The following is a 21,227-nucleotide window of genomic DNA, read 5'->3' as shown; positions in this document are numbered from 1 at the left end:
TAATCCTTGCCCTCTATGTAACATTCAATACCATCTATTTACCCTCTCATCTTGAATACTCTTCTTTCTAGATTTCTATGACATTGTTCTCTCCTATGTCACCTCCTATTTGAGTGCTCCTTTTTTCAACTCCTTTGCTGAATTACAGGTAATCTTAATGCTGTGTCTTGAGCCCCCTTCTTACACTATATTATTTCAAATGGTAATCCTACCAAGTCCCTTAAATTCATCAATAATCTCTATGGAGAGAATTTCCAGATCTATTTATCCATCCCTAATCTATCCTGAGGTTCCAGTCTCCCATTACCCATTCGAAAAATCACAAAGCGAATATGCTGTAAATATTTCAAATGCACTATGTCCAAACCAGAACTCACTATTCTTCCCCTCAAACTTTCCCTTCTTTCCTACTGCTAGAGAAGACATCACTAGCTACAAACCCTTAATGTGTCTTTTGTACTCATTCTACATATCAGCTACATCTCAGTACTGTTATAATAGGAATTTGGTGAGGAATAAACATCCTTTCCCTATCACAGTACAGAGTGAAATCAGAAAAAGACCTGAGTTCAAATCCAGCCTCAGACAATTAATAGCTGGGTGGCCCTGAGCAAGTCACATCTCCCTGTTTCCCTCAGTTTCTCATCCATAAAATGAGCTAGAAGGAAATAGCAAACTACTCTAGTATCTTTCCCATGAAAACCCCAGAGTCTGACACAACTGAACAACAATTACATATCAATTACATATCTACTGCCAAGTCTGATATTTTCACCTTCCCAATTTCTCTCATATTATTTCCACTTATCTCCATTCACACAGCTATTTCCCTGGTACAGCCTGTTATCACCTCTTATATTCTGGTTTTTTTCCCTCGCTCAAAACTCCAATCCATTCTCCATTTGAATAATTGAAAATATGTTACCCTAAAAAAAGAACTTCATTTCCTGGAAGCCCACTGACTTCCTGTCATTACATACTTCCTGTAGACAAAGGATAAAGTCAGTGGGAGTTGAGGCTCTTTCTCTTCCTTTGGCATGCAGCCAGCGGTGATGGTGAGTGGGGATTTTGAAATGTCTAATCAGCCATGGGGGCATGGTTTTTACTTTGTATCCTCTTTATTCCTTGATTTCTAATGATCATTTAATAAACCTCTTAAAATATAATATTTTTATTATTAACATTTAATTTTAAATTTTATAGTTGGCAACCAGAAGGGATGAGAAAAACTCTCAATTTTTTTTTTTTTAAAGATAGCCTAGATTAAAAAAATATTTTTTTTAGGCCATGTTTTTCCTGCCAAGGCTTTTCACCCACCCACCCACACTCACAAACTTCGAGAGAACTCAAAACTCTCTCCCAGAGCTGCCGCCTTTTTCTTTACCTTCTTTTGCCTGGTAGCTCTCCCTACTGGCTGGGCTATTTTTAGCAGAGGGAACTGGCCCAACTGCTTGAGCTCATGTTCCTCAGTTCTTCGCTGATGACTCTGGCACTGCTGATACTGCTTCCTCCAGCCCCTGACAACGATCGCCAGGCCCCAGCCCCAGGACCCCTGCAACTCTGCTCCTGATGTTAGGCCTCTAACCCAGATCACTTATCCAGCCCCAGCCCCAGGTTGCAGTCTGCTGGTAGCTGCCAGTGTGTCTTCAGGATCACAAACCAACTGGTAAAAACTGTGGTGTTCTTTCCTTAGGCAACAATTAGCATCCACGCGTAGGGGACCTCAGTGGAGGGAAGGGAAGAAGGAAGTTACTCTTCTAAACAGAAAGTTAATTACAAGCATGGCTTACTCTATGGAGGAGAAGTACCTTGCCAATTTCAGTTTCTACCATTCATGAGTGCACTGATCCTTTTATTTATCTTGCCCAAGATTCAGGGTAGAAATTCATCTCCCTGCAACTCTTTGCCATTTGGGCCCACCCAGTTTGAGATTCCTAAAACCCATGTTCTCCCTCACTATGGAAGATCCAAGAGTGCTGGCAATAGGAATCTGAATGGATAAAAAGAAGAACTTTAAAGGGTCTGGAGGTAAAATTTTAAGCCCTTTCAGACTCCATTTTTTTTAATGGCTCTATCTTATTGTATTTTGCTCATTGTTTTGTTTAAGATTTTATTTTGTTTTAAGTTCATATAGTAATATATTCAATACTATTCTGTTACACTGAATCATTTTAATCTACTGGGTTTTAACTATTGTTATATTCTGTTGCTTTTCCCCTATGACCACTGAAGAAAATATAAATTATAAGTCCATATAGAAACAGGTTTGGTTTTTTTTTCTATTTTGGCTTTGTAAATTGTCACACAGATGATGGATGGACTCCATCAACCTGGTTAACAACCTTTGGTAAATTTAATGAGCTAAATATCTCAAATTGATTTTAAGAGGTCTTCAAACATGAATTTTAGATTTTTTTTCTCAACTCTGATCATTTTGCCTGCCTCTTAGTTATTTGTAACAAGAGGTAAGGTCTATTTTAGTAACTGAAGTGAAGTACAATTGTGATCCCCACCTTCCTTCCACATTTGTAAAAATGTGACTGGATGGGACATTACAGTCTCATACCAAAGGAGCAGGGAAGTTGATCCCAGGGCATGGTACCCTGGATGGCTCCCAAAAGAGGGGCATCTCTCATTTGTAACTCCTCAGCTCACTTTACCCTTTCACCAGAATGATCTAGATTCTTGGTGATATTTTTAGACCCAACATCAACAGTACAGAGGTTTGGCTTTTTCTAGACTCCTTTGCCACATTTTTGTAATGATGGCAGTAATAGAGTTTTTAAAATATCTCAGCCAAGGTCGAAACATTGCTATACCTGAAACACTTGTGACAAGTATCCATTAGCTTCTAATGTTTTTTTTTTCTTTAAATGTCATACAGCAGACTCATGTAAAATATGATAGTGGGTTTGTTTGCTATTGTTATTAAATGGACTATTATAATTTGGGAATTTTGATACTTTTTGAATGTGCATTGCATACTGTACTACTGTACTTTATAAAATACTGTTACTTTGTGAAAATCATTTGCCTGCATTCACAGTGGATCATAACCAAGTTTGAAGAGGAAATGGATCTCATTTTGGTGAGAAACCTTTGAATTCTACCTTTCCTTAGCTGACACAGTGCGTCAATGATTATAAGCTATATATTTTTTATTTTTAAAACTTTTAGTATTGTTTTTGCTTGCATGTGCAATACACTATTTCAGTTTTTTTCTCTCCTTTTTGTAATTGAAGCACATGTCACCAGTATTGAGATTTTCTTTAACTTTTTTGATTTTGCAGTAAGTTTAAAATATATTTGCTATAATGCCAATGCATGCCCAAAAAGCTTTAAACTATAAAAATGATGCCATTGATTGTTTTTAAAAAATTTATGGGACTTTGCTTAATGATTCTGTCTGATTCCAAGAGAAGAAAATACAAAAAGAGCCACTGAACAGTGCCAAAGAAGCACAAAGCTACTTGCATAGTCCTAAAGAACACAAGGTCAAAGAAACTAAACCAATCCTACATGGACTGATGGCATTCTGTGCAGAGGACTTGATCATGTGTGAGACTCGAGGTTATGGCTGTTTAACATGTGTTAAATGCAGGACTTCCTTGTAACACATACTCTATATCACATACATAACATCAATTGTTCTGGCTCCAGTATCCCTGAGAAAAATATGTAAAATCAGACCAGGGAATAATACTTCCCTAGTAGTCCTTTTTTCTCTCTTGGCTGCAAATGGGTAAGTGAAATATTACTATATTTTGTCCTACAGACTTGTGGGACAGAAATCACTTTAATTGAGCCCTGATTCAAGGATCTGTTATAGGTTTATTTTCCTTTACTTAAAATTTTTACACATGACTTTTTTATTTTTATTTTCTTTTGTTTTTGATTTCTCTTGCCAATTGAGTCATACACCTCATTACTCAGCCATGCATTCCTAAGAGATCCCTGTGTTTTTCAGCTAAGTACTTAATTTATTTAAGCATTTAATAAATGCTTGCTTACTAACTTGATACATTCCCGATCTCTCTCTCCTTTCTAGACTTCCTTTATATATTCTCCCATTCCAATATAAACTCTTTGTGGGTAGGGATTATCTCATCTGCTGATATTTGTATCTCCCATCCTTAGTCCAGTGCCATATAAGCACTTAATAAATGCTCTATCATTCATTTATACATCAAGTTCTTATTCCTATAATATATTTGCCTAAGAAACCACATCTTTAACATTTATTCTCATTAACCATTAGTGAACCTTTTATAAGCTTAATTTTGAAGGAAGAAACACAAGATAAACACAGAATAGGCTGAGAGTACACAGAGTTATACTGGATACCAGGAAAACTACTCACTATATTACTAATTATTTCATGCTAAAATAAAATGTAATGAATGTCAAATTGAAGAACACTAGTAATGAGCTATAGAATAAATAACCATTTATTAATTGCCTACTATGAAACACAAAGAATAAAATAATGGCAATGAAGCAATGAAGACTGAAGAGGAAAGAGCTTCAAGGAACAGGGGTCTGTTTTGATACTGAGGGCTTAACGGGAATCATTAGAATGAGATATCCAGAAAACACTGAAATCTACCTTGATGACAGCTAGATCAAAGGCATAAATTTCTAGGAATCATAAATCACTGCAGTAAGCATATCAACAGCATGTGGTACTCAGCAAGTGCTTTGACACCTGAACATGAACATTTCCATCTTCTACTGAAGGCAGCCTTCACAAAGGCAGACCGATTTCAGCCAGCTGGCAGTCAGCAACCTAGAAAACTGGAAAAAGAAAGGCAAGAAAGATTTTTGGGATTCCAGAAAGTATGTTATCTTCGCCCCATTCTTCCAAAATGGTGAGGAAAGCATGAACACTTCCTTCTGCATCTAATTGTTAAATATCCACCTCAGAACTTTAAGTATAATAATTCACAATAGCATGTTATAGAAACAGCTGAGCATAATTTCACTATTTCCTTCATGCTTTAAAAAAAATGCTATCTCAACCAAACCATTTTATCCCAAATAGTTTTTACGAAAATAAAAAAACAAAGAAGCCTTACAGTTTTCCTCTCTGAAAGATGATGATAGAGTAATGAAAGAATTCCATAAAACAGTATATGACTTCAGGGACTACAAGTCACCTTCAACTCTGTAGGAATTCCAATAAATAGCCCTGAGCTATGGGACAGGTGAGAAAATTCTTTCACTTCACTAAGACAAACTGTTAAGAGAACAATTCTCATTGAATTCTCAGGCACCAAAAAAATGGTATTGATGAAGCAAAGACCCAGATTTCTGAGAATGAGAACCCCTAAAAAAGGAATTACTGATGTAAAGGGGAAAGTCTAAATTAATAGCTGTCTTTACATTATAGGATCACAAAACTTAAAAAATCATTTGTTCACTTACAGAAAAGAAAGGGAATTAAGAAAATTGCTTAAGGTCATGCAGGAATCTATAGCAGGGCCAGAATGCAAACCAATGCCTGGTCCTCCAGGTCAGCCAGGACATCATCCATATAGCATGTTGTTTCTCATAGGCATTACTTCCTTTTTAGGAATCCCTTTGACCCAAATAATAAGAATCTTAATGACAAGGAGCCAAGTACAAAGAGAGCCACATTAACTAAAAGTCAGTTAGAAAGACTGAAACAAAAACATTTAGAAACATATTTGCATGAAGTGTTTGTATCAAGTGGGACCCCAAGACAATCCCTTTTCACTCACCTCTCAAATCTCAACCTTTGAACATTTTGACCTTTGCTCCTTAATATTTATCGCTGAACAAAGCTGGAAAAAAATTATAAAACTATACTAACTGGGTTCATTACAAATTTATGCTTTGTCACCTCATCAGGGGCCTTACTTCTGCAAGGTAATCTGTTGACTCATTATCCCATTCACCACAGTAGTTATTCTAAAACTTTTCATCCCTCCTCACATCTCCCATGCTTTACCCCAAGCTCTCAGCTGGGAACCTGGAGTCTCATTTTTTACTTGAAAAAAATTGAGGCTATTTACTGGGAGCTCCCTGCTATACTCTCACAGTACCCAGAGGTCTTTGTCACTATCCCCTCTCACATAATCATTTGCATGGTTTACTTTGACAAATCAAGTCCTTACATGCACAAGTGTTCCAAGTCATCCTGTCTTCCCACGCTAGTATTCCCACTTTCTCAATATTTTCAAAATCCCTCCCTTTTGCCTAGGCACAAATGTGCCCATGTCTTCCTCCATCCTCAGAAAGGCATTCACTAGATCCAGTCATTCCAAAAGTTGTAATTATATCCTCTCTCCTCTTATGGCTAAACTGGGAAAGGCTGTCCATATTGGATACCTTCACTTCCTTTCCTCTCACTCTGTTCATAATTCTTTACAGTTTGCTTTTCAACCTTGTCATTCAACCAAACTTTCATTTTTTATTTCCATATGATTTAAATCAAAACCCTAAAACATAGACCAAAATAAACAAGTGAAAAATCATATGCTTTCATCTGCATTCCTACTCCAACAGCTCTTTCTCTGGTGGAGAACATTCTTCATAAGTTCCTCAGAATTGTCCTGGATCATTGTATTGCTGAGAGTAGCTAAGTCTATCACAGTTGATAGTATCACTATCACTTCTGCTGTGTACAATATTTTCCTGGTTCTACTTATTTCAACCTGCAACAGTTCATGTAGATCTTTCCAATTCTTTCCAAAACCATCCTGTTCATCATTCCTTACAGTAAAATAGTATTCCCTCACCATCATATACCACAATTTGTTCAGCCATTCCCCAAATGATGGACATCCCTTCAATTTCCAATGCTTTGCCACCACAAAAAGAATAGCTATAAACATTTTTGTACAAGCAGGTCCTTTTCCATTTTTAAAAAATCTCTTTGAGATACAGACCTAGTAGTGTAAACCAAACCTTTAACTGCCAAATCTAACAGCCTTTTCTCAATATTCATTCTTCTTGAATTCTCTGAAACCTCTGATTACTATCAATCACCCTATTCTCCTTGATATAGTCTTCTTCCTAGGTTTTCATTAAATTTCTCTCTCCTGGTTCTCTTCCAACCTATCTCACCCTTCCTAGGTCTCCTTTATTGGATCTTCAACGAGATCATGTTTGAGCCTCTCTTCCTCTATACTATTTTTCTCCTGGTGATCTCATTAACTACTATAGATTTCATCATCATCTCTCTGCTGATGATTCTCAACTCTAGGAATCTAGACAGCTTCTCTGATGACCTCCAAATTGAATATCCCAAAGACATCCTACACTCAGGTCCAAAATTAAATTTAGCATTCCCAGTTCCAAGCCATCCTCTTCAGAAAAATCCCATTACTGTTGAAGGCAACCCAAGTATCATCCTCAGTTCTTCATTCTCTCTCAACCTCTATGTCCAATGTGTTCCCAAGACCTGTCAGTTTTGCCTTTCTAAAATCTTTTGTATAAACTCCCTTCTTTCCTCTGGTACTGCCACAAATGTGGTACAAGCCTTTATCACCTGATGCCAGGCCTCTTACATTAGTTTCTCTGTCTCAAGTCTCTCCCCACTACAATTCATCCTCCATTCAGCTGCCAAATGATCTTACAGCACAGCTCCCTATCACCTCCAGGGTCAAATATAAAAACCTGTTTGGCATACAAAGGCCTACATAACCTGCCTCCCCACCCTGACCTTTCCAGTCTTTTTGTTTTTTTTAACCTTAACCGCCCAAGTTCATACTGCTAGGACATGTCTGAGGCCAAATTTGAACCTACGACTTCCCATCTCTAGGTCTGGCTCTCAATTCACTCAGCCACCTAGGTGCCCCCAAACTTTCCAGTGTTCTTTCACCAAACACACCCAATCTCCCTAATTTGTGATTCAGTGATATTGATCTCTTTGCTTTTCCTCAAGTAAGTCACTCTGATCTCCCAATTCTAGTCATTTCCAGTGGCTATTCTCCTAAGCTTGGAATGCTCTCCCACATCATCTATGCTTCCTGGCTTCCATTCAGTCCCAGGTAAAACCCAACCTTTCTTTGGAAATCTTTCCTAATCCCTTAATTCTAGTAGTTACCCTCTGTTGATTATTTCCAATTTATTCTTGAATAAAGCTTATTTATACATAGTTGTTTAAATGTTATCTCCTCCATTGGACTGTGAACTCCTTGACAACAAGGAATGTCTTTAACCTTGTTTTGTATCCTCATCCCTTAGTCCAGTGCCTGTCACATAAAAGGAGCTTAATAAATGTTTACTGACATTAAAAATAATTACTATTATAACCTATTTGTACAAAAATATTTATAGCTGTGCTTTTTGTGGTGGCAAAAAAATGGAAACTATGGGAATGTCCCTCAATTGGGGAATGGTTGAACAAATCATGGTATATGATAGTGATGAAATGCTTGTACTATAAGGAATGGTGAACAGAATGATTTCAAAAAGAACTGGAAAGACCTACAAGAACTGATGCATAGTGAAATAAGCAGAAACAGGAGAACATCATACACAGTAACAGAAACATTGTGGGATGATCAAATATAACAGACCTTGCTAGTAACAAGAATACAATGATCCAGGACAATTCTGAGGGTCTTATGAAAAGGAATGCTATCCACATTTAAAGAACTATTGGAGTAGAAATGCAGAAGAAAACATGATTTATTACTGGTTTATTTGGGTATATGCTTTAAGATTTTGGTCTTATAACCTAATTTGTAATATCTATAATGAGGGAATATGATGTCAGTTAGATATAGCTTTCTTAGTTGTCAAAACTAAGACAGTGATATGAGGCAGTAAGGCAGATATTAATACCTACTTTCAAACCAAAAGATTAAATCTCTAGTAGCAAACAAAAATATAAACAACAACTAATGAAAAATGCCAGTGGCACTGGTGTAACAGTTTAACAATTCATTATCCCCTTGGTGTTATGGATGCAGCAGGATCCATGAGAGTGAAAACTATTAGATTCACTAGACCTTAATACAAATGTACTTAATTAAATTGAATTATTCCTAGTCTTCAATTACAATTAACTTTAACTAAACTTCTTAACTTAGTTTCTAAAATCCTGGCATTTTGCATTTAGCTAATCAAATTACAGACTGTTAGCTAAATGTTACCTTCAGGTAGTAAAAAGGCATTTCCTCTTAACAGGCCTAGTAACTTAGAAGAATGTTGACATCCATCCAATTGTCCAAAAAACAGCTTCAAATGATATTTAATATTAAAGGAGTTTGGAGGAAACTTTTTGAAAAGCAATTTGGCAATATATAGTGGTCTCTAAATTAATAAATATCCCAGCCTCAGAGGGTTATTAAAAGGAAGTATGCAAAAGTTATATACAGTATAATCAAGATTTTCCTTTTCTTTTTTCACCTTCCTATAACAGTTTACTTTCAATTTTCAAATAACAAGTTCTACTGTTTTAATAACATCCTTTCCCATACTATCCTCATTAAGCAATTATTTTTTAAATCCTGAAAAACAAATACCAATAGCTACATAGTCCAGCAAAAAAATTACCACATTAGTTATGTCAATTTTTTAATAGTAGCCATGTCTCTTCAAGCATTTTAAGTTCATCTCTTTATAAGGTGAGTGATGTGCTTTGTCTTTTTTTTTTGGACCCATCTGTTATTGTTGTTCAAATTTCTTATGTTATCATATTAATTGTTCCAGTTTCATTCACTTAACTGCATCAATTCATAAAGGTCTTCTCAGTTTTCTCTTTAATTGTCCATCTCATCATTTATGACATAATATTTCATTACATTAATATACCACAATTTGTTTAGCTATTCCCCAACAGGAAGACACCTTCTTAGCTTCCAATGTTTGCCAGCTATGAAAAGAATTTCTATAAATGTTTTTTCTACATATATTTTTCATCTTTTTTTTTTATTTCTTTGGAATATATAGTCCTAGTAGCATTATTGTCAGGTCAAAGGGTATATACAGTTGGATAACTTTGTGGACATAGCTCCAAACTGCTTTCCAGAATTTGTGGACAAATTCACATATCCTCCAACCATGCACTAATATATTCTTGTATCTGTTTTTCCACAGCCCCTCCAACATCTGTCATTTTCCTCTTTTGTCATCTTTGCACGGTTGATAAAGATGTATGTATAGTAGACCCTTAAACTCACCAATGGAATTGAGGCCTGAAAGTTACGGTCAACTGGTCTACAAGCCACTTTACTGACACAATTTAGTTTCTTGGAGCCACTAAGTAATAAATGATAAAAAGAGCTGAGTGATAAATGGACAACAAAATGAGCAGCCCTGAAAAGGGTTCGGCAAACCCTCACATCTATCAGAGGTGCTGCTCTTCCCTTAATCCATCACCTCATGTTATTTTTGGTCCTTCATTTTTTTTACCAACAAAATAGCCTTAATTTGCATTTCACAAATAATGATTTAGAGCATTCTATTGATTGCTGATAGCTTGGATTTCTTCCTTTAAAAAATACCTTTTTATATACTTTGACCATTTATTTACTGGGGAAGATTTTCTCAATGTATTTTGCTAATATCTTTTTTCTTTCTTTTTCTTAAAAAAATTTTTTTTCCATTATGAGAGAAGGCTCTCTGGGAAAAATATAACACAATGGACAGAGTGCTGAACCAGAATCAGGAAGAACTGAGTTCAACTCCAGCCTCATTTACTTGCTAGCTGTGTGACTCCTAGACAAGTCACTTCACCTTTATGCTTCAGTTTCCTAAACTGTCAAATGGAGACAAAACTAGTACTTACCTTGCAAGACTGTTATGAGGATAAAATAAGATATTTCTTTAAAGTACTTAGAATAATGCCTGACACACAATATCCACTATATTAAGTGCTTATTTCTTTCCTTCCCCTTCTTCAAGAAAAGGAGGGGAAAGAAGAGATAATTTAGAAAATGTGAGAATGAAAGATATCAATAAAAATTTATTTTTTAGTTATGTGCTGCATGAAAACAATAACTGCTTTATCTGTAATAATGAAAAATTAAGGGGGCAGCTGGGTGGCTCAGTGGATTGAGAGCCAGGCCTAGAGATGGGAGGTCCTGGGTTCAAATCTGGCCTCAGACACTTCCCAGCTGTGTGACCCTGGGCAAGTCACTTGACTCCCATTGTCTATCCCTTACCACTCTTCTGCCTTGGAGTCAATAAACAGTATTGACTCCAAGATGGAAGGGTTTAAAAAAAAATAATGAAAAATTAAAAACAATCTTTCTGTACAATTGGGGAATGGCTAAATTACCTGAAGTATACAACTAAGTTAAGCAACATTTATTAATAAGTACTCAGCAGATATCAAATATTAGGCTCAGTATTGATACAAGGACAAGAAAAGCAATCTCTGCACTCAAGGACCTTACATTCTACTGAGGGGGAAAGCAAAACTTACAAATAGAAGTAAATATAAAACAAACTAACAACTGAATTTATAAGAGGTAGCACTTGAGCTTGAAGAGGAATAGGGATGGCAAGATAGAGAAGAGGAAGAACGCCTGGTAACAACTTGTGCAAGTCAGGGTAATAGAATGTCAGAAATGAGGAACATCAACTAGGCAAGTTTGCATGTAATGCACAGTTCATGAGATGTAAAGTGTACTGGGAAGGTAGGTTTGAACCAATCATCATAAGTTTTAAATGTCAAAAGAGTATATTTTATTATAGAGGCAACAGGTAAAACCACTGAAGCTTCTTTAGCTAGAGAGTAATTGATGGGACCAAACCTATGCATTAGGAATATCTACTTGGCAGCCATGCAGTACTGGCATAGTAAGGTGGTCTGAATGCTAGACTAGGAGTCAGGTGCTCCAAGGTAAAGTTACTACACACAGCTCTATATCTAAATTTCCTCATCTGTAAACTGGGACAATGGTATCTACTTAACAGAGTTGTTATCAGGATCAAGATAGTAATAAACCAATTACTGCACTACTGAAAAACTGTAGAGATGGAAAACAATAAAATATGGTGGTATGGTATTAAGAGCACTGTCTCTAGAATAAAAGGACCTGGGGGATCAATCCTGCCGAGATTCCTTCCAGCTCTAGATCTCGATGTCTTTGGGGAAAACATGTATAACATTATAAAAAACAAATATAGAATTAAAAGAATATATCTATGAATAACAAATGCTTTAAAAAGAACAACAAAACTTAAATAAGAGATGAAAAGAGAACACAACAAATAATTATTTTTATTAAATTTGCTTTTTTTTCCCCTTTGAAATTAAGAAACTCTGAAGAACATTTTATTCAATGTTCTGCTTTTTTTGTACTTAGCAGAATGTAAATTCCTTGAGAGCAGAGATTGCTTTTCTTGTCTTCATTTCTTTAACACCTGGCCTAATATTTTACATCTTTTGGTGTTATTTATAATATAGGGAGATGAGGAAAGAAAATGTCTAATAGTGAAAATATTCATTTATCAATGTAAACATAGAGTTCATTCTATTTTATATTTTTGTAATGCTTTTATAACGCCTTCACATCTATTATCTCAGTTAATGCTAAAAAAGGAAGGAAGGAAGAAAAGAGACAGGGGCAGAGGGAGGGAAGAAGGGAGGAAGGGAGAAAGGAAAGAAGGAAGGAAGCTGAAACACATAAAAGTTAAGATGACCCAAATCTGTGGTAAGTCCAGGACCAGAACTCCTGGCTCCTAATCCAGGATTCTTTTACCTATACTACAACAATGTTTTTGCAGAACAATAAGGTATCACATACAAAAATTTTATTCATAATGTGTATGAGAAAATTATTAATAAATGTTTTTAGTGATTAAAAAAAAACCTTAAGTGACCTAGCAAAGTTCTATGCAGTTGATTAGTTTAAAAGTTATTCCTGGGGGCAGCTGGATTGAGAGTCAGGTCTAGAAATTGGAGGTCCTAGGTTCAAATGTGACACTTCCCAGCTGTGTGACCCTGGGCAAGTCACTTAATCTCCATTGCCTAGCCCTTACCACACTTCTGCCTTAGAGCTAATACCCAGTACTGACTCCAAGACTTAGGTAGGTAAAGGTTTTAAAAAGAAAAAGTTGTTTCCCTACAGTTATATCTCTCAGACCAAATCAATACCAAATTTTCTGGTACAATATTGTTTCAAGAGGTATAAAGTTCCTCCATTATTGTTCTCCTCAACAAGTCTTGTCCAAACACATGCATACCTAAAAAGAAGTTCTGTAATTTTTTTTTCAAAGGTTCCCCAAGCCAATACACTTCAAATGAAAATGAAGCAGCAGCTAATAACCAAGGAAGAGGAAATCCTCACTCAACCTGCTAAATGTCCACAATGGTAACATTCCAAGCAGTCATGCTGCTTATCCAGGTTGTCAGCATCATATTTCATCCCTCCCTCCCTAAGAGTAAAACCATTTTTTTTAAAAACAGGAAAAATTTTAATGAAAAACCAGATATCAAAAAACAAGAAACTTTAAGGTAGGACATATAAGACATGAAAAACGAATAATAGAGAAAAGAAATGTGAGAACAGACATTTTAATGTAAATGAAAAGACTAAGTCAAAAATCAATGAAAAATCCATTCACAAACAGGCAAGAAAACTTCAAGAGGTGAGAATTATTTTTTAAAAATTAAACAGAGAACTAAAAGTTTTAGGACTATTACATTAGTGTGTGTTGGGGGGGGGGGCACCTTGAGAATCAACAATGTAAAAGCTTAGGTATCCCCTTCAAAATAGCAAGACTGAAAGTAACAATACAAGAGGAGAAACAAACAAACAAAAAAAAAACACTGAAAGACTAAGGTAGAGAAGGTCAATGATACTCCACCCAGGTAAGGCAGCCACACTGGACCCACATTCAAATTTTGTAAAGCAGTGTTTTCTTCTGACCAAAAGTAAATATTTGCTGTTAAGTCAAAAGAAGTAAACAGCTTACTCCAAAAGGTGCCTAACAATGAACTACAACAAACTATCCCTTAGTTTATCAACACAGATTATTCTCATTAGCTTTCCTAGAGAAACCAAAAGGAGTTAAAAGGTCAAAGCCTATTTATTAATTCAAAACCATAAAAAATTTGAAATAATCCACCCTCTCCTATCAGTCAAAACATTAATTTCTAATTAATTTCAAATGTGCTTTCCACCAACTATGATAGCTATAGGAATCCCCAAATCAATTTCAGCCCTAATTATATCTTCTCTTAAGTTGAGATAACTAGTTAAGAATTAATTGTGTATTATTAATTATAAAAGACATCACTAGCAGATATTAAGAACAAAAAACAACAAAAACTCTGAAAATATCTACAGTAGATCTAATCCAGAAATATTTCACTAAGGAATTTCAACCATCCCAAAAAGAAAATAAAAAGATTTACTAGTTTATAATACTTACCATATAAAAGTCAACTTTCTACCTCAGAAACCTAACTAACTTAAGATTTCTGAGTTTAAAACTGTTTTCAAAAAACAGTTGGAACACACTGTGCATCCATATTGAACAGTTGGAAATCAGTTTCCACTAACAAAGTTATTTAAAAGAAATCTCTCTCTTCTTCAGACTGAAGCGCTAAAATTCTAAAGCAGTTGTCAGGCACAGTTCTATTTTAGAATACAGTTAAAGCCAGCTCAATTAGACTACCAGTTAAGAGAGTCCTAAAAACTCAAGAAATAATGTATACATTTCTTTCCCATTTCCAAAACCTTACCCTCCTACTATATGTAATTATTTGGGGAACAGGTGTGAGTTTCTAGTTAGAAAAATTTGCATTGTTTCCACTTAATTCCAAGAACAATTAATAATTTCTTTAATAGCAAGAATAAAGTACTTATTGGCCAAGTTTCTTTTCAAAATATCTTGTACCAAGACAGCTAGTTGGCTCAGTGGATAGAGTGCCAGCATGGAGATGGGATGTCCTGCTTTCAGATCCAACCTTTGACACTTCCTCACTGTGTGATCCTGGGCAAGTCACTTAACCCCACTTGTTTAGCCCTTACCACAATTCTGCTTTGGAACCAATACTTAGTATCAGTTCTAAGATAGAAGGTAAGGTTTTTTTTTTAAATCAAAATAATATAAAATACATAGTGCCCAAAAGGAAGTATTTGAGAAAATATACATCATGGCAAATAAACTGAGTCCAAAAAACATCTGTATTTTAGAAATTTATTTTATTTGCAAGTACATGAAAAATTACAAATGAAGGTCATGTGGCTAGTTAAGAATCCAGAATATCCCAGTGGTTCAAGTCCTGCCTTTGATGAGATGGCAAAAATCATTTGAAGGTCTTTATCCTTTTTGGCCCATTAATTATTTCCTAATAAATCTGTGTGCCCCTCTCTACTAAATAAAAATAATATCTTCCTTTAAAAATGGGTTAGCAAAACTTACAACAACTTCAACTGACTGCACATGTAACTTTTCATTCTCATAAGAGATATTCAGATTAAAACAAATATTTGCTGAGTGCTTATTACTGCTAAAGTTCATATAATCTCTAACAAGAAATCACTGCTCATTACCAAAGATTGTAGAATGCTTCTAGTAAACATATTTTTTAAAAGTTAAAAAAGACTTCATGAAGACTTTTTCATTCTCATCAACTAATCATGGAAAGAGGCTATCTGATCATAAAGGATATACTAAAGAAGTGCAAAGAGTCATTTGCCAGTGTTAGATTGGAAAAACAAGTTACACAAATGAAATATGTCTCAACACAAGAATTCTCAAAGCAAAAAAGGCCTAAGATATGTGTTACTTTCTTCAAAATTCAAAAGGACTAGAAGTTCTGAGGAAGAATCTGGTCAAATGATAAGGGGCCTAGAACCTCAGGACTTGGTCATGTTATTATAACAATGAAGCACATGACTGAACCAAAAATAGAGTCAAAAAAAAAACCAACCCTGTGTTGTAAAGATGAGTGTTTTTAAAATTAAAGGATCAAACTTTTAACAAGTTGATACAGTAACAAATGATGCTCTGAGGTCACCAATCACTAGGTTCAGATATACTTCTGTGTAAATGCAACATATTACATACTTTAAAAGTAGGATCTTAGTTATTAAAGACAAAAATAATGCTTTTATGGACGAGCACCAGAAAAGGCTGATGATGGCACATGGATAGAGAACCAGGCCTGGAGTCAAGAAGATTCATCTTCCTGAGTTCAAATCTGATTTCAGATGCTTACTAGATATGTCACCCTGAGCAAGTCACTTCACCTTGTTTGCCTCAGTTTCCTCATCTGTAAAATGAGCTGGAGTAAGAAAAGGTAAACCACTGTAGTATTGTTGCCAACAAAACCCCAAATGGGATCATGAAATGTCAAGACAAACTAAAAAAAGATTGAAGAAAAAAAAGGACAAGGTGTATTTTCCACATCAGCTATATCACAGAGAAAGAGCAACAAACTAAATTTGATACAGAGTTATCTTTAATATTGATGTAAGAAATCTACTTTTGAAAAAGTTAATTTATACAAAGCATCAAACAGCCAGAAAAAGCTAAAACAAAATTATTTGTAGGCATATTGTCTTCATAGAATATAAAAGCAAAAAGAGCTAAGTTTTTATTTTTATTAAAATGTTTTCTACATGTATCATAACCTAATACAAGAATTTCAATTCAATCATTTATTATTTATTAAGCACTTCCTATGTACAAAGCACTATGCCAAGTGCTGAAGATCCAAAAGTGGAAAGTAAAGTCCTTGTCCTCAAGGAATTTATATCTAACTGGGTAAAGGAAAAAACCAAACTTTTTTTTTAATCTGAGAAGAGATTTGTCAGGGGAGGGGGGTGAAATCAGGAAAGGCTTCATGGACAAAGTGGCACCTGAGATGGATCCTAACGTATTTCAACTAATTGAAGCAAATAAACTCAAAGAAAGTTACTTTTGAATAAATAATGTTACATTTGCTAAAGTGTCAGACAGGTAACAAGCATTTATTAAGGCTCTTCTATGCTCCAGAAACTTGTGTTAAGTTGTCAGGATGCAAAGAACAGCCAAAGACTTTCAAGGACCATCCAGGCTAATAGGACAATGTGTAAAAAGTTATGGACAAACAAGCTACATCAGAATAAACTGGAGATAATCAACAAAGAAAAAAACACAAGAAATAAAAAGAATTATACTAAAAGCTTTCTGTAGAAGGTGGTATTTTAGCTAAAGCTTGAAAGAAGACATAGAAAACAGAAGGTGGAGATGAGGAGGAATTCCAGCATGGAGGTTGCCATTTAGTTCTTTTCAGTCAGGTAAGACTCTTTATGACCTCATTTAGGGTTTTCTTGGCAAAGATACTGGAGTAGCTTGACACTTCCTTCTCCACATTTTACAGAGGAGGAAATTAAGGCAAACAGGGTTAATGACATGCCCAGAGTCACAAAGCTGAGGCTAGATTTGAATTCAGGAAGATGAGTCTTCCTGGCCTAAGGCCTAGCAGTCTATCCACTTAGACATCTAGCTGTCACATATCATAGGAGACAGCCACTGAAAATGTCCAGGGAGGTAGCATGGAATATCATGTTTGAGAAGACAAAGACAGAGGGAGATCAGGTTATGACAAGCTCTAAATGCCAAACAGAGAATTTTATATTTGCTCTGAGGGGTGTCAAGAAACTACGGAAGTTGATTGAGTACGAAGTGTGACGTGGTCAAACCTGTCTTTAGGAAAATCCTTTTGACAACTGAGTGGAGAACAGACTACAGTAGGGAAAGATTTTAAACAGAGACAATAATCAGGAGGTGACTAATGATTATGAAGTGATGAGGGTATGTGTACTAGGGTGGTAGAAGTAATAAAAAGAAAAGAGGCATGCTTGAAAGAAATTGTAAAGGTAGAAAAAGACTGACAGGGGGAAGAGAAAGAGACATGCCACCTTCTGCCCAGCCAAAGATGACACCCAGGTTGAAAGCCTGAAAAACTGGGAGGGTGATGGTGCCCTCAGCAATAACAGAAAAATTCCAAAGGGAGGGTGATTGGGGGTGGGGGAAAGATAATAAGTTCAGTTTTAGACACATCTCGTTTATGATGTCTACAGGACAGTCAGTTCCAGAAATCCAAAATGCAAATTGGAACTGTGTGTCTGAAAATTAGGAGAGGTTAAAGCTAGATAAACAGATATGAGAATCATCATCAGGCAGATGACAGTTGAATCCAAATTTGATGAGGTAACCAAATGAAATAGTACAGAGAAAGAGACACCCATGTTCAGCATTAGTGAATTGGACAAAGCTATAGCACAGGTAAAGGAAAGGTCAGATACATAGGAAGAGAACCAGAAGAGAAAAGTATGTCATGAACACTTAGAGAAAAGAGTATCAAAGAGAAGAGAGTGATCAATAGTATCAAAGGCTGTAAAAAGATCAAGAAGGATGAGTCCTGGCCATGAGACCTAGCAATTAAAAGACCATTTGGTAACTCTGGAGAGAAAAGTTTCAGTTAAATGAAGAGGCTGGAAGCCAAATTGTGGCAAGTAGAGGAATGTAGAGGCACTAACTATAGATAGCCTTCACCAAGAGCTTAGCCACAAAGGGAAGGTGAGATAGCAAATGATATCTTCAGTGTTAAATCTACTTTATTACGTTATCACTTCTAAAACTGATAATCTCAGTATTAAATACAAGGTTACAATATTTAGTGAATCAGAACATCTCATTCCCTAATCAGAACAAATAAACAAATTCATTGTGTCAAGTAACATTTATGGAGGACTATTCTTAGATACAGATTAAAATTTGTTCAAATAATTATTTGGGGCAATTTCATTTCTTCCAATCAGAATGGTAAACTAATACTACTTTTTATCTATTTTCATATTCTTCCCCATAATCATTATCTGTGTATGTAAATCTCCAAAAAACTATAAACTCCAAGAGAAAAGGGATAGTACCTTCTTTGTATCCCCCAAGTACCTTAAACATAGGCAGAAATTCAATAAATGTTTGCTAAATGAAAATTTACATCTTTGGCTGACAGACTAGAAAGAATACAGGTTATGAAGAAGAGGGCACAATTTCCAACAATACTTCTAAGATGCAAGACTGGTGCAAATCCATTCACCTCTCTGGGCCTATTGCTTCATGTATAAAACTGACTAGATTGAAATAACCTTTTAAGGTTCCTTTCACCTCTAGAGCTCATGATCTGATGCCTATTTTGGTGAAATATCATTACAATGAATACAAAGAAGCATTCTCATCACACACACACACACACACATACACCACCATCAACACCACCATTCCCCTCTCCTTTATATTCACATATTCTGCTCAGAAGTTTCGGGGTTCCTAGAGTTTGTATTAAGAATTCCAGATATTTCATAATATTTCATAATAACTTTCAGACACCACAGTTAAAAAAGACATTGTAGAAATCACAATCCTAGTTTCCTGGATTTGAATCAGGACTATCATATCTTTGTATGGCAAATTATCAACTTAAAGATGCTCTGCCTATGGTATAAGAGATTATGCATATCTCAACCATACTTTCCTTTCATCCATTTTCTGCACCACTTGTGTTTGACTTTCCTGAGCAACTTGAGAATTTATATGATTTCCTGTTCCAAAAAACTAATAAAGTAGCATGAAATTCAAACATTTTCTGGTGTCCTTTCCATCCAGCCCTTTATGACAATTTCAACCCAGCCTAAAAAAGTACAGGGGTCTTTAATGAAGCTTTTGCAGACTGTCACTGTGTCTCTGCTCCCTGCTTCTATACTAATTACTCAAACCAGCTGTTTTCAGATGTCATAACCTAAAGACCCCCAGGCCAGTCTTACTTGGGATCAGCTCTCATCAAAGTGAAGAGGAATAAAAGAAGATGAGACTAAGACCAGAGCAGCTTGAAGAGAAAGTTTCTTTCCTTGATGTACTTTCATTCTCACTCTATGTCTTTCTCACCCCCTCTTTCCTTCCCTCCCACCCTCCTGTTCTTTGCCTACCATGCTTTCATAGTTTTTGGTTCTTGACTATCTACATGCCAGATTGCCAAACTTTATTTACCCCTCTATATCACAATAATAGAGCAATCAATCTGGAGATAGAGGACCAAGGTTCCAATTTCATCTCTGTTATTACCCTGTGCAGCTTTGGCCAACTCCCTTCCCTATTCTGAATCTGTTTCCTCACCTGCAAAAAATGGAGTTTGAGTTTTGACTAAGCAATCTCAAAGATCCCTCATAGTGCTAAATCCCAGGTTCAGTAGACTGTGGATTACCTAACTCCACTGATGCTCTGGTCTGCTGGTTTTTCATGTTTTGTCTCTTCCAGTTCAGCTTCAGGTCCAGACCCTTTAACCTACTGCTATATATTACACAGTGAAACAGGGATTATTCCAGCCCATAATGATTATTTTCCATTTCTGAATGCATAACACTCATCATATTTCTACCACTTAATCATGTACTGTCTTGTATTCAGAGAATTTTATAGCTGGAAGGGACCTTCAAGAATACTTATAGAAATGCCTCATTTATTATATTTATTATAGAGATGTCTAAAATAAGATTGCCTTTGCAGATCTCCCAGTTATTACATTGAGCTAAATAAATAATTAGTTATTACACCAAAACCAATGTGCCTCTTCAGAAATCAAGTCTAAACCCCACAGTCACCAAGAATTTCCAATGACTTAGTAATTAACTATGTGGTTTATTTTGATTCCCTCAAGGGTGGGCATTCGCTGAATTTAGGGTAAGAAAACCTGAGTTCAAATCTTGTCTCTGTCATTATCATCTGTGTGATATTGGAAAAAATCACTTAACATCAATAGGTACAGGGGAAAGCACAATACCCCCAGAGGCCAAGGACCTGGGTGCAAATCCCATCTCTCCTGGTGTGGCCTTGACCAACTCAATCACTTTGATCTTTAATTTTCTTCACTTTGAAATAAAGAGTTGGACTAAAAATCCTCTAAAGTCTCTGTCAGATCTAAATCTATGATTCTACAAATATCTCAAGAAATGTTTTTTGCCTACTGTTTGAAAATAACTATGTTGGGTGCTAGCATATTAAAAAATCAGATAGATATGACACAAAGTATTAATAAACACAAAGGACTAGTCCAAAGTCAAATCAACTAGCACCTACTATGTGCTAGGGAAAGGCAGCTAGGTGACTCAGTGTATGCTATAGATCCAGACCTGAAGTGAGGAAGAGATTCTTTTTTTTTTTTTAATGAAATTCAATTCCTCATCCTGATACCTCTCTGTATGCTTTTGGTTTTGTTTGTTGTTTTTTTGGTCATTGATCAAGACCTA

At 35.7% G+C, this 21,227-nt stretch overlaps 1 protein-coding gene across 11 annotated transcripts in view; it reads right to left on the bottom strand.

Annotated features, from left to right (window-relative positions):
• The window catches only part of RERE (arginine-glutamic acid dipeptide repeats), a 574,348-nt gene that overhangs the window by 538,534 nt on the left and 14,587 nt on the right, over window positions 1-21,227 (bottom strand). For 4 of the 11 annotated variants that reach the window (XM_056795834.1, XM_007493038.3, XM_056795835.1 and 1 more), the window contains exon 1: window positions 14,359-16,420. The exons of 5 other annotated variants lie outside the window; for them this stretch is intronic. The gene's annotated coding sequence lies outside the window, so the exon portion shown is untranslated. Of the gene's footprint in view, window positions 1-4,606; window positions 12,162-14,358; window positions 16,421-21,227 lie in introns of those variants that run through there. 2 more of the 11 variants (XM_056795836.1, XM_056795839.1) reach the window with 2 other exon arrangements.

Source organism: Monodelphis domestica, chromosome 4 (assembly GCF_027887165.1).
Source record: "Monodelphis domestica isolate mMonDom1 chromosome 4, mMonDom1.pri, whole genome shotgun sequence".
Taxonomy (NCBI): Eukaryota; Metazoa; Chordata; class Mammalia; order Didelphimorphia; family Didelphidae; genus Monodelphis; species Monodelphis domestica.
The sequence above is the reverse complement of the archived record's forward strand: the minus strand, read 5'-3'. Positions and strand labels throughout refer to the sequence as shown.